The sequence below is a fragment of the Syngnathus scovelli genome, chromosome 15, assembly GCF_024217435.2.
Source record: "Syngnathus scovelli strain Florida chromosome 15, RoL_Ssco_1.2, whole genome shotgun sequence".
NCBI lineage: Eukaryota > Metazoa > Chordata > Actinopteri > Syngnathiformes > Syngnathidae > Syngnathus > Syngnathus scovelli.
Genome location: NC_090861.1, coordinates 4615838 through 4628549, shown reverse-complemented (window position 1 = coordinate 4628549; position 12712 = coordinate 4615838). Strand labels below are relative to the sequence as shown.

Sequence of the window (12712 nt, the reverse complement as noted above, 5' to 3'; positions counted from 1 at the left end):
TAATAGTCAGCAGAATGGTTGGGACACATTGTTTCTAATAGCAAAAGGGCCATTTCCCATGCCGGGAGTTGAACCCGGGCCACCTGGGTGAAAACCAGGGATCCTAACCGCTAGACCACATGGGAGTGGTTCCTCACTGTGTCAGTAGTTTAATAGTCAGCAGAAGGGTTGGGCAATAATCCTGCCACTATCAAAAGTTATACCTACGTACATAAGGCAAATTCAGTCACTCCATGATGGACTCAAAGATCCAACCGGGAAGGGAGGGGTCACATTTGAGGTCAATGAGGAAATAGCGAAGAAGAGTAGAACTATATAAAGAAGCAAATGACAGCAAATGACGGGCAATGAATACCTCTCGCTCTTTGTGTTAGTTTTAGTTCTATAAAATAATCCTCCTCATCTTCCCTACCCGCAGTTATATTTCCGTGAGTGAACACTGCTGCTCACACTAACAGCTTTTGGCATCTCCAGACAGGAATTTAGCTTTGCCCCTGTGATTGGCGCTAGCTGTGATTTCAACCCGGAGGGAGCTGGACCCATGTTATTATTATTTTTCTAGAACATTTTGGGCCTTCCCATCCAAGATCACCCGATGAGACTGGCAAGGGTTGGTTGCACACTTTCTTGAAATGCCTTATGTAGTGTCAAATGACCAAGAGAGTAAAAACATACAGTATCAGATCATATGCCAGGAAAGAGGATCAGCTTTCTGAGCTCCTCAGCTCTCCCAGGTAGAACCATGCGAGGCAATATATCAGACTCCAACACTTTATCCCAGGCAGATAGCTTCACTGGCTCGGATTGTAATCCATATCGTAGTCTGAGAATGAAATGGTGGGACGTAAACAGAAACGCCACATATGAAGTGTGTGTGGCTTGGCCCGCCTTCACACTCCGATCAGGCTGCCAAGAAGGCAAGGTGACCATGAACTAATAACAGCATCCACCCGCATATAAACATGACACACTCATCCCCAGGTGGGGCACAGCTGAATGAACCGATCTTCTCGTAAAAAAAAAAAAAAAAAACAGATAGCAAAACAAAAAAGTGCATTAATGAAGACCAGATCTTCTTGGATTTCATTCACAAAATGGCTCCCAATGTTTCTTCTTGATCATCACCTCTCATTATTGACAATTTAACACACACACGCACATTGGAATTGTTACTAAAAGGGATTTAAATGGTTATGGAGACCGTTGGAGCGCACATAAACACACGCCCATTCTCAAGGACACTAAAGCTGTGATAATTAGAGGTCATTTCAGTGGCAGCCGGCCTCAACGTACCACAATACTGAAGCCGCAGGAGAATCACACATCAGGCTTAAATTAATCTGCAAATGTGGAGAATGCTGAGAAAAAAAAAAAACGCGTTCCATAATGATGCCCGTGCTTCCACACAGTTTTCCGTTACATGTGCGGTATCTCGTAAAAAGTGACTCCCGCTAATGCACTTTTGGCTATTTTGGTTAGCTGGAGAGTTCTAGAAGACTACGATGACGACCTCACAGTTTGTTATTATGTTAGAAACTCCAGGAAGGGTTCTGGCCTTGCACTGCGGGATGATCAAGGTCATTCCTAGGCCATGTTGCAGAATAGATTACCTATTATAAACATTACCTTTTGGTTATTTAAATGTGGTCCCAGTTCTTGAAATGAATAAACATGAATCCCATCTGGCGTATACATTTTCTCTGAGACAAACAAGAACCTTCCAAGTGGAGTGTGAAAGCCTATAAAACAGAAATGCCTTTTCAACAGGTCATCCATTGGCTCTACGTTTTATATTGGACTTTCTTCCTGTTCCTCATTTTCACAGGCAATTCTTTACATTACTATTTCATTGTACATGTTTCTTTACTGTAATGGCAAAAGTTGATTTGTGTTGCACATGGAAAATTAAAAAATGCTTTTTTGGTCTCGTAAGGCCGAGAAAAATTCGTTTTAAAAGGTTTTAGAACTTGGCAGCAGCAGGAAATGTCGCACACAACTCAAAATATAATAATGTTAGTCATTTTGTCTTAAGTCATGACCATATTAAATTTGTTGAATATGCTGACCTTTTGCATGACAGTGGTTTGAACACAAAGTTTTGTGTGACTTGTATTTTGGCAGAAAATGTGTGACTTCAAGACTGTTCAGTTTTAGAATTTCTAATAAGGGCTGTATTTTCATAGACAGGTACATGTGCTCTTTGTAAAAACTGGCGTGTCTTCATTTTTTGTGTCCAAGTCTAGTTTAGATAATTTGGTGACAGAAAATTTTGACTAGCTAAAACCAGGTCAAAGTTGTGGCGCAGGTGATGATGTCATACGATTTTAACCAGTTACAGCAATTTTTTTTTTTTTTTTTTGTGACTGTCTCCATCAAAATAAACATTGTTTGGCTATTATTTCATTATATGGTGAAAAGTGTTGACCTCAATTTCCGTAATACTGCTTATTGCCAGTATAATGTCATTTGGCATTTCTTAGCAGTACACATCACAAAGTGTTGTTGGCTTAACTAAGCCTGGTTTTATCCCCGAGTGTGACCGCATACACGATATATTTTCCTCAAGTTAAGAAGATGCGTGCTCTGAAAGAATATCAAGCTGGATCAGCATGCAGTTTGCGCTCTATTTGTAAGAGGTCATTGAAGGGAACAGCGAAGATCTGGAAAACAATATTCAAGTTCCAACTTTTTTCCTTCACTTGCATTGCAGCCAACTGTGATTGGAGCTGGAATTGGAAAAATTACTTGCTATTGGTACCATATGTCGTTTCGGAAATACAATCAGTTTGAAGTCGCTAAAAGGTATATTTATTTTCGCTGTTGCATTTATTTTGCAGGATCTAATATGGATTGGAGATGCACCAACAACATAGTGGTGATTAATGTTAAACATAGCTGCAGGTGAATTAGTTAAATGGCTGCTAGGCACTTTTGTTTTGTTTTGGCAGGAAAACTAAAAGCACTGAACTGTCCGTGCGGGGGTCTTTCCTGCATCAGTGGAGAGCCATGTTTAGAAAGTGCCCTCAAGCAAGGCATTTAGCTTAAACTCCCTGTGTAATGCTGGCATGCTCTTCCGTGTGTGCATGTGTGTGTTCGTGTGCTTTTGTTCAAAAATGTGGATAAATGAAGTGTAAAAACGTCCGGTAATCCCCCCCGCCATCATCCACTTGCCTGAAGAGACTTTTTATAGTGCATAGCAATATTATTTATTATCAGTCATATCTGTCATACTTGATTTCACCTCCCCAGACAGGGCGAGATGTTTCCCATTCGAACATCCTTTCTTATGATCCCTCTGAAACTGTTCGCCCCCATGTGTATTTTTCTTGTGAGCTAAAATGAAGGTATCATCTAACGCCTGATGGGCTTTTGGGGACCTGCAGCAGGAAAGAGGAGAGGTCATGTCTCAGTGTGATCTGCAGAAGATACTGAGCCAGACTAGATCTAAAGGGACATCAGTTTTGGGCTTTGTCATGTTGTTGGGCTTTTTTACGGCAGTTTGCTTGATACAATGTAAACTGAGTACAGAAAATGAAACCTGAAACTCATTAAGCCCAAATTATTGTGGCCTTGTAGGTCAAAGGAGAGAATTCCAGCAACCGGTTTCCATATGGGATCGGTTTTTGAGGTATCTACAGTATATAGCTGTCTTCCCTCGAACACAGAGGCATTGTTTTTGCTTTAAATGCTCTCGTTCTGTATCCAAACATCTGCCTGCTTCCTCGCAGCTCCTATGAACTGTTGAAATTCTCAAAACCTTGCCTAATTCTAATTTGGTGTTTTTGTGGCCTCTAAAGCCTCAAAATATTTATGATTGATGATCTCAAGCCTCTAAAACTCACATTAAAACATTTTCAACAACTCTACATCACATTTGGTGTATTTTTGGTGTATTAATTTCATTTTTGATTTTTTTACATATCTAACATTTAATATTTGAGAAATACTATATAATACTATGATTTAATCTGGATTAAATTATATAAATTTTGTCCCAAAACAATTTCTGCCACCATATATTTTTGCTTGTTTTGTTACATGACCTCTTGCTCAGGTCCTTCTGTACTTGACCTTTTGAAAATAATTCGCCTAGAGCAGTATTCACAAAGTTTAGCACTCAGTCCCATATTATCCCTTTTGTCTAGCCACGGATGACACGCATGTTAAGTGGATGAGGCCATGTGCCTCAACCATAACGGAAGATGGGAAGGAAGCTTTACATGAGCTGAATGACGTACCCGACATTGCTCAACTATTACAAGGTTCATTAAACAAGGACAAGAAAGGTTTGTAACAACTTGTTAGGTGATACACCCATTCGAGCAGCGCAAGAGGGAGGACACTTACTGTAAACGGCCATGAAAGAGATGTTTAAGTGAGAAATTGAGCCAAAACAGCTTTTGTGTCAAAAAATGTATCATTTCCAAAAGACCGAGACCAAGTACCGATACCTGTAATTTTGATACATAGAATCTTCCTCCTCCCAAAAAAAAAAGACATACTTTTAAACACTTTTGTATCCCAATGTAACATTCTGCTTTTAATTATTAGCAATTTTATATTCTTCTATTCTTCTAATTTTGTAATTTCCAGTTCCTGATGGCCACAGGAGGGCGATCAATACTGGTATCGGATGCCGTCACGAATACAAATGCCCTAAAATAAGGCTGCTATTGCCACTGATACTTGTTATCAGTAAACTGTAAAACATAATTGTTTGTTGTATTTTTATTTTTTTTTATTTTTGCTTGTTCTAATTTTATGCAAATTTGCTTTTATAAATAAAAAAAAAAATCCCATCCCAATAAAAAAAACAAGAAAAAAACATTCATTCAGAAGCCATGACATCTTGACAACAGTGCCAAATATCTTTTGGGCATGACTAAAATGCCTTCCACATGACATAAATGATATCTATCTGCACATACTTATTTCACCTATGTCATTAATGTAACATAAGTCATTTGAGACCTCCCGCTGCTGTTGCTTGGCTGTACAGGAAGCACACAGTCTTGGTGGTTTAAATCATGAGGGATTTTCTGGCCTGAGCTATGCTGTATCCTACGCGTGCATTTGGAAGGGGATGAATCAGACTATTATTAATTATCCAGCACGCAACGCAGGTCAGTGGCGCCATAAACAACCGTCAACTGACAGATTGTGACCAGAAAAACAAGGTTTGGAAGTCCGTGGCTACTGTGGCTAACGTGATAAAATAGGATAAAAGGAATATTACAACATTCGAGTATGTGCTTTGCAACATGTTTTGAAATATGTATTAAATCTGCTGAGAAACAAAAAAGAGATACTAATATGATGGCCTTTTTTTCCTTTAAAATATTTTAAATTGTCAAAACAAAATGTATCTTAAATTTGTTTTTTGCAAGAGAAATATAATTATAATAAAATAAAAAAATAAAATATAAATTTACTACAATTTTTTTAAATGAGAGATTCAAGTAATATTGAATGTATGCCCCTGCATTAAAAAAAAACAAAAACTTGACAACGCGGTGTTGCTTCAAACCAACCACAAGGGTGATCTGGTTTTGTTCCCCCACCTTTTCCACCGCCAACAAGGCAAACAGAAGAACCATCAAAGTCCAGCCTTGGGGCCCAAAATATATCAAACAAAATCATGCACAAATTCACCACCATCACTGATTAGACATAAACTTTGTTGGCACAATACTTAAAAGTGGCGAGGCCACTATATCCTGAAATTGACAAAAGTGTCAATTCTGAGAGCGTGGCACTGTAAGACGCAAATAAACCTTGAAATCCACGTGTTGACTCAGCTCGGCTCTGATTTGTATGCCTGCTTATGGTCAGCACAAACCCAAATAAGAGCTCAGTATATTTTCAATCTCTGGTTCTATAGCAGCAGAGCTGACACGGGGGGAGGCACATTCTGCAATGTGGTTCAAATAAATACATAATTCCATCTATTTCCCTTCGGGGCCCCCCTGTGTTACACATATTTAGTGATGGATTCTTACCATTTTAATAAGGAGAGAGGATGCCTGCCTTTTGGTCACCCCAGTGTCAAAACATTTATCCAGCATTTTCGAAGCCACGCGGTTTTTACAAGCAGTCGGGTGGAGAAGGAGTTTACTTGTATTTTAGTCTTCAGCCGCACAGCCTCAGTCTCCCCGCGGCGAGACAGTGGGAGCATTTAATGGAAGGACTGCACGGCCCGGTCAAACCTGACGTCTGCTTGCTTGCATGTGTGCGGTGCGACGATGCATCCTGGGGAAAGTGAAAAGAAAGTAGAAAGTCATTTTGTTAGTATTACGCTCGCTTTAATCTAAGCATGCAGTTTGGAATAATAAGTATTTTATGGATAGGTATCATAAGGCAAAGCTAAGCGTGGCTAAGAGCTCCTTAAAGTTGGCCTCTTGAAAATATTAATTGCAAATCTTGAGTTAAAAAAAACATTTTTTTTTAATTAAAATGAGAAAATGTCAAATATGTATTAATGTATTGATTTTCTGATTTTCACACATCTAGGGTGGATCTGGAACAAGTTAGTGGTGTTTTTTAAAATCATTGGCAGGTTAAATTTATCTTGCGCTGATTTTGCTGTGGGCAAAGTTATACTTAGCCCGCAAACCGTCTTTACAAGACGCTTTATTGGATATGAAACTTATAAAGCCTCCCTGCCAAAACCATCACCTTTTTTAGGTACAGAAATTTTGACAGTCTGCAGGGCGAGGACATTTAATCCTCAAGCAACACCAGAAACGCTTTTTCAAAATTTCCACCTTGTATTTTTTTTCTGTTCTTTTTATTCATCCTGATTTTTATGAGGAGTATTTTTATCTGATTCGCATTTTTTTTCTAATGTTGCCAGTTTTGTCATAAAATTCAGTTTACTGACTTTCCTGTGAAATTGTGGATGAACACACTTTAGAAAAGCATCCCTTTCATGAGTTTACTAACAACTTGTGAATGGAAAAGAATAATCCCATGCGGTTTTAACACTTTGCTTCATTCGGATTCCATTGGGACAATGCTTCATTCGGGTGTGAAGACTGACAGCAGTGGCTGCATATGTAATCCACATTAGTTGAAAGCCCAGATTGACCACAAGGTGATAAAACTCTTTAAGGACTAACGACTAACCACAGCAGGTACCTGATGCATCCATGAAGCCCAATTTACGGTCGGTTCCCCTGAGGCTTCAAAGTGAAGGCAGGCCAGGGAACACCAATGTTACAAGACTTTGGAGATTCTCCACTACTTGACTGTCTGGTCATTGTCATCTGTCTTTTTCGAAATGGCATACAGGGTCTCGTGTCCTGATGGCTAAGATACTAAAGAGACATGAGGTGCTCCAGGGGGTTGAGGATTTGAGGTCAGAAGGCTGTATTGATGTAGCTGGCCCCCTGACCTTTTGTCTTAAGAAGGAGGGTGGGGTGCCATTCAGCTCCTGGCAGCATGTGTCCACACACTGACCCGAAACCAAAATCCTGCTATGGCCAAAGGTCTTCATCAAATACGTCTTCACAATGAACCTAAGCGAAAGGAGCCTCCTATTATGTAGTCATCTCGTCTTCACTCGAGGTGTGACTTAGTGATCTCACTTTGCACTTTTCTCCAATCTGTTCCCTGGGTCTGAAGACTTTGAGAGGCCTTGAATGATCTTCCAGGTTGCTGCTGCTGCATCACGCATGGACTGATGTGATTTATGACATTGTAGCCTGCAATTAAGAGCTGCTAATTTGCTTCTCAAACACTTTTCCCAAGACCTACACAACACGCTACATCAATCCCAGGAGCTCTTGGCTCGCTATCAGGTGAATCACGTCATAATAGCTCCAGGGAAGTGACACGGTGAAATTCACGGAATGTCCACCTAACAATTATTTACCACTAACTGCTGGATTAGATTCACTTTGAAAAATGCTGAGATGGTTTCCGACCCCACTTGCTGGTTATCTGTGGATTTTGATCAGATCAGGTTAACTATTATGATCCATCAGATTAGGTTGAAGATTGGTGAAGGGTGAGTTGAAAAATCAAAAGCTGGTCACCATTTACAGTAAAATTGCTGAAATATTTTTAGGGCAGTTTTTGGCTCACACATCTCGGAATAGTGGTTCAATCTCAGCAGTTATGAGTGTATACCTTTTTGAAGAGGGAAAAAAAAGCTTGACCGAGAAGGTCACGTCCTTCCAGAATCCCAGCATACCTTATTAAATGTGAAAATGAGAGATAAACAGTGAAAGTGAGACAATTTAAAAGACAAAAAAGAGGCAATCAAAAGCAGTACAGATAGGATAGCAGAGCTGTGGTGTATTTTGGAAACAAAGGCTTGGTCCGGGTTGGATATGGTGTATTTTGACTTGTCAATTTGGACAGCACGCAGTTTTGGATGGCCGCTCTGGCTGAGGAAAACACACTCATGTACAAGGTTAGATTATTGAAATGTTTGAGCTTTCTGTCTGCTGCAGGGTCATGTTGAGACTCATAAGTAGCTAGCTAAAAGAACTTTATGGAGCTCGTTATACAGAGATTTGGAGCAAGCTATTTGAAAAATACATAAATGTACCCTTATGGAAATGAATACTGTAATACCTTGAGATACAAGTTGATATAGTTACGTGACTATGCTCTCATCTTAAAACATTTATAGCTCAAATCATCCTTCCCCATTGAACTGAATGGAAATACCATTAATCAGTTCAGAAATCCCAACATACACACAAACACACACAAACACACACTCACAAGCACACACAATTTTTGTGCTCATATCTCAAGTCTGCGCTAAATAAATACATTTAAAAAAACAGGCAATTGACAGTTCAAAAAAATAAATCAATTTCAGCCACTCGTATCTTAAAGCACTAAAAATAAAAATAATAAATAAATAAATAAATAAATAAATAAATAAATAAATAAATAAATAAATAGTATTTGCTTTGTTCATCAGGCTAAATGTGTTGGTGCTTCATAGTTGAGCCAGTTGAACCTTAAATGAAAAGTGACGTCAGTTGATAGCCGTCTGATCTTTTTGTGCAAAACGTTATTCGTGAATTCTTCATTCTGCAATATATCTCTGCACACAAGCCAAAAGACGTAGCGGATTTAGTCCTTTGACAGATGCTTACATTTGCAGTGCATCTTTGTTTTGTGAATGACGGCTTGCTGGCTCGTTGTGCAGACTCTGATTAGAGGAAGTTATACAAATCACTGATGAGTGTCAGTTCTGGGTGTTCTGGCTCGCAAAAGCCAACAATAGTCTCAATAATATGTCACACAATAGCTGAAAGCACAGGCAAATTGAAAAAATGAAAATTCAACACACATATCTCAAATCTGTCTCAGACTAAATAAACAAATTACAAGTTCATATTTGCACCGCCACAACTCAAAATGACAGGAATAAATTTGAAATCAATACTGATGTCACACTGACTTTTTAGTTATAGCTATAAACATTCAAGCAAACTTAAAAGCTTTTCTTCTTGTAATTTATTATAAAGATATCATTTTTCAGCTTTTACTAGAAAGCTAAAACAGATTGCCAACTCTGGATTTCTCTCAGATAGGATATACAGTAGGCCTATACACTAAGTCACTGTCACCAGCTCTCAACCAATAGATCAATAGTTGACAAATCAAAGGATCAAATGATTTCCAGACCTTCATAGTATTCCATCCAAAGTACATACGTACACCATCTGTGAGTTGATTACCCATTTGTGGCTATAAAAATATCTAACATCAGCACCTTACAAAGTGGGTGCCAACTTCCACGCATGGCAAGTTTTTTTTTTTTCCATCTTTTTTGGCTACAAAGCAAGAATAGAAATTCATTCCTCTAATAATGGTCCTTTTTTTTTTCCAAACAACACCATACAATTGACATGAATTGTTCTGATTTAAATAATCTGTTGACAACAAGTGATGTCACTATTATCAAAGGTCCTGTGCCATTTTTTTTCCTTTTATAATAATATTCTTCCATTAGATTTGCAAGAATATTTAAGTATTAATATTATAATAATATTAATATAATATTTTTATTTATGTATTAATATAATAATAATCATATAATATCATTATTTATATATTAAAATAATAATAATATAATGAATATTATTATATACATGCATAAAAGCAAGCTTTGTTGAAAATGTACAAGTCATTAAAACTGAGCAGTTCAAATTTGGGATAAAGTTCTATTGTAACTTGCAGGAGGAAATTATACTTGCCAGCTAAAATACTTCTTCTTCTAAGATTCAGTCAAATGTTGTAAAACAAGTCTGTACTGTAATTTCTGACTCTGTAAATTCCCGTCAAATAACACTGCTTGTTTTCATCCAGTTGCTATTTGGCCCACCTGGTACAAATCATAAATCCTTAGCAGGTAGAAACATTGAAACGCAAAGGTAGTGTGTAATTAAAAGTGACATCTGTGGTGCAGAATGTAATTTCAAAGATGTCTTTTTTTTTCTATTCCTAAGAGATAAACAATGAAGTGTTTATGCAAGAAGATAAGTGGTGTGCGTTTCAACATGAACATGCTTCCAATCAGCACTTCCGTCTTTTGGAAGCGCTTGTAAAACCCGAGAGGAACTTTACGTGCCAATATGAATTATAGCAATATTTTTTCTACTCCTAAGTGTTGCATGCCTCTCGTAATAAAACACTCGTGGTCAGTCTGGAAAATGAACCATGACAAGAAACGAAGGAATATTGCTCATCGATATAATTTTCATGGAAACGTTGTCGTCACCCTGACTTTTGTTGATGATCCTTCACATAACTGTGTTTACTTCCATTGGATACTTCAGCAGAAGAGGCCAGCCAGGCAATGGAGCAAGTAAATATTTGATCCATCTTTCTTCTCTGCTGTGTCTAGTTGTCATTATGAGATGCACAAAATGGACTTGCGACCCGTAACCATCTTGTGTGATTTAATTGGATCTATAAATGTTCACGATATGAATGCTAGAGGAATTTTTGGTGCCGATACCTGGTATCGATACTTGCCCATCCCTAAGTCTCTTTGGATGAAAAATTTAGTACTGCGAGTGTCAGCAAGAAAAAGAGACGTGCAGGAAACGTTTGTTGCCTCAAGTCGGAGGCCTGCACAAGCCGGGAATTGACCAAAACAAGGAAAATGCAATGTCAGGAGAGCATAGAAGAGAAACACCGAGGTCAAGCACAAAGAGGAGCCAACACATGGAGATAAGAAAAACAAGAAAACACCGTCATAAAATAAGTCATATCTCACTATCTCACTCTCAAGTTATGATTGAACACATCAGGACTTTGATTTGCGAAGCAACTTTGTCCTCCTGGCTGCAGGGAGTCAGCCAGAGGAGGTTGGAGCAAAGGTGCTCATAAATCATCTGGCCTGGCCGTGGCTGCTCTGACACATTGCTCAGGCATGTGGAGAAGGAGGAAGTCCACTAGTTTGATTCTGCGGTATTGTACGACCCAACCGCTTTCTGCCTCATTGGGCTTCGTGAGCGGCAGCAGCGACGGCTCGGAGGGTGGTAATTGATTTTGGCAGGAGAGATTTTGCATAAGTCCGAGTACGGTGGAAATGGAGCTCAGCTTCATGCTTGATATGGCCATTAAAAGGATCAGTGCCGTTTCAATAGCAGAGAAGGGAGAGAAGGTCTCCAGGTCTGCATCTTTCAGGCTTGGATATTATATATCAAGGAGGGTGGGGAATTAATTTCACAACCACTGTCGAGAAAGCTTTGGTTTCCATTTTTGAAAACATACTACTACAACACAAATTGATGCAGTGTGTTCAATTGGCAGCCCGGGGGCCACATGCGGCCCAGAACAAACCCTCGAGTGGCCCAGCCTGCCTGAATTGAATTATAAGTTTCATTTTGTGCTACCATTTTTGACAGTCCAAAGCTGCATTTAAATAAATAAATATAATCCATATTTATGAAATCTCTAATACATGAGTGACTCTTTCATAGCAGACATTCAACACGGATAAAGACAGGCAACAGAAAGTTGACATTAAATAGTTCCTCCCATCCAGGGCCAACGATGATTAAAGGAAAATGGCAAGCGGGGTCGCTCATGTGGGAACCATCTTGTGTGACCTTTTCATTTGTAGGGTCAAAGTATCAGGGACACAGGGGAGTGCTAACTTCCACGATACAATCCTACATGACATGTCAGAAGGTGAACATTTCATGCAATTCTTGTAGCTCTAGTATTGTGAGATGCAATCTAAAATATTTCTGTATCGAGAGTGACGGAGTGGACTTTGAGCACGCAAAGCTAGAAACGAGGATTTTAAAGTATTCTAATGTCTTTCTAATGATCTCCATCCCTCCATTCATCCCCGCATGTGTTAAAGCTGCTTGAGTGGCATGTGTGAGCTAACCTTGACCACAGAAGGCAAATCGAAAGAATCAAACACACTCAATTTAAATGTTGAAGAATTTCCCATTCTTTGAAACACCTCTCATGCAAAACACAGCACCCAAAAGGCACGGATTCCAAATCTGGCATAGCTTCCGAGATAGATGGAAAGTCATATCTGTGAAATATAGCGAGGATGACAGATTCGGGATTCGCGCCACAGTCCTCATCAAAGAGATTTCAGAAAGCAAAAACGAAATATAGATGGACACACAGCTGCACCTAGTTGAGAAATGGAGTTGATTTCATCGACATGATCTAATTTAAAGCAAATCTAGCCCTTGTGTGCTTCAAGTGCAAC

At 39.0% G+C, this 12712-nt stretch overlaps 1 non-coding gene across 1 annotated transcript; it reads right to left on the bottom strand.

Moving 5' to 3' along the window:
- Positions 1-53: 53 nt before the first annotated feature.
- trnae-uuc (transfer RNA glutamic acid (anticodon UUC)) lies at positions 54-125 on the bottom strand. The gene has a single exon. It is a non-coding gene; the product is annotated as a tRNA-Glu (tRNA).
- Positions 126-12712: the final 12587 nt, after the last annotated feature.